This window comes from Phyllobates terribilis, unplaced genomic scaffold, assembly GCF_046119375.1.
Source record: "Phyllobates terribilis strain yellow unplaced genomic scaffold, ASM4611937v1 Scaffold_15__1_contigs__length_34870131, whole genome shotgun sequence".
Classification (NCBI taxonomy): Eukaryota; Metazoa; Chordata; class Amphibia; order Anura; family Dendrobatidae; genus Phyllobates; species Phyllobates terribilis.
Window position 1 is genome coordinate 535,628 of NW_027362775.1, and position 1,873 is coordinate 537,500.

Genomic DNA, 1,873 nt, shown 5'->3' on the forward strand with positions numbered 1-1,873 from the left:
GGTCGCCTATCCCAAGTCAGAGAGGTGTTCCTGGGTTGAAGTGAGCCTGGCCAGACCCCCCCCACGGGCCCTGGTTCTCCACATGGGGGCGCCGTCAAGGCTAAAATCTGGATTTTTAGGCCCGGGAGAGGCTCCATGAGGGCGGATGCTTTTGTGGCTTTGACCCCAGTTCCACATCCAGTACCCCCTCTGCAAGGGCGCCTGTACCCGAGTCTCGCTTCCAGGACTCTTGGGCACGTATTTCCCGACGACAGGGGTTAGCAGCCTCCGTACTTGGGCAAGTCCCTCCACGCACCCCTGCTCTTCCTCCGATCGATCTGGCGCAGCGCTCCCGGGTGGGGAGGTGGCGCCGCTCGCTCGGCCCGGGCTTTGGAGCTCGCGCTGGCTTAAGGTGAGCGGTCCCCTTCCTCCTCTACCCCCGGGCTTTCGACACCTATCTTTGGGCGCGCACGCCGGCCTCGCCTCCCGTCCGCGGAGGTGGCCGAGCCGTGGGGAGATTGGCCCGACCCGAGCGAAGGCAGCGGTCCGACGACCCGCACGGGCGAACGGCGTGGCGCCCACCCACCCAGGCGTGGGGGCCGTCGTCCGAATCGCTTCCTGTGCGGGGAAGCACACCGATCTTCTCCGAGGGCGGCCCTTTTCTTCCAGATGCGTAACCGGCCAGCGGAGGCCCGCGCCGCCCCTCGCGTCCGACAGGGCGGCCTCCGCGGCGGTGGCGACAGCGGCGGCGGTGGGTGGCGTCTCCGCGCCACTGCCGAGCTTCGCGATTTCCAGTCTTTTCCCGGGCCCCTACGTCAGTGGGGAGGACGACAGATGTGTGGAGGCAGGCGAAGGGGGTTCTCACCGTGTGGTGTGCCCCAGCCCGACCGTCACCTTTCCCCTTCGACCCTCATCCTCCCTGGCGGCTCGGCAGGGAGAAGGAGAGAGAGAGCGAGCGCGGAAACCCCAGAGCCAAGGGGTTAGATGGAGAACGGGAGAAGGAACGAGGGCCAAGAGGTAGGGAGTACGGTGAAAGGCCGACCTGGGGTTCCCCATGCGCTCCCGCCCCCGGGCGGGGAGCAGCCCTGGGAGGAAAAGCCGCTCGGGCATCCCTTTGAGGTTACGGGCGCGAGCGGGAAGAGGGACTACTCTGGAAGGCGACGCCGACACGGCCTGGCCGACGACCACCCACGCGACCTCCGCGTCGTCGGGTTAGTGCCGGAGCCGCGGCGGACCCTGACGGCCAGCCCCCCTCTCCCAATCCTCGTGCCTGTCCGCCGGTGGGTCGAGGACCCCCCGCGGCGGAGGCAGGTCTAAGCCAGACGGTGGCGCCACATAGGCCCACCCCCGCACGCCATCTCCCCGAGCGACCCTGTGTGTTGCCTTGGGTGCGGTTGGTGAGACGGGGGCGGCCGTGGCGTCCTCCGGAGGCCAGTCACCTCGCCCTCCCCGTGCAAGGGGTGTTTTCCAGACGCCTGCCGCTTCGGGACCACGCACCGCACAGCGAGCCGCTCCTCCCGCACATGTCCCCGGTGCTGCGAGGGCTCCGTTCCCCGCCCCCCCCAGGGAAGCCCCATGCCATCCCGCATCCTCTCCGGACGCCGCACGCCCTGCCTATACCCGTTCCGTCCGGGCGCCCTGCCGCCGCGGGGCTCTTCCGCCGCCCCCCCTCTCTTCCCGCAGGCCTCTCCTCTCCCGAACCTCGACGCGGTCCAGTCGTGTTGGGGGGCTACCTGGTTGATCCTGCCAGTAGCATATGCTTGTCTCAAAGATTAAGCCATGCACGTGTAAGTACACACGGACGGTACAGTGAAACTGCGAATGGCTCATTAAATCAGTTATGGTTCCTTTGATCGCTCCAAACCGTTGACTCGGACAACTGTGATAATTCTAG

The 1,873-nt window shown here is 67.3% G+C and overlaps 1 pseudogene; it reads left to right on the forward strand.

The window, feature by feature from the left end:
• Nucleotides 1-1,709: 1,709 nt before the first annotated feature.
• Nucleotides 1,710-1,873, forward strand: part of LOC141176002 (18S ribosomal RNA) — a 1,868-nt pseudogene continuing 1,704 nt past the window's right edge.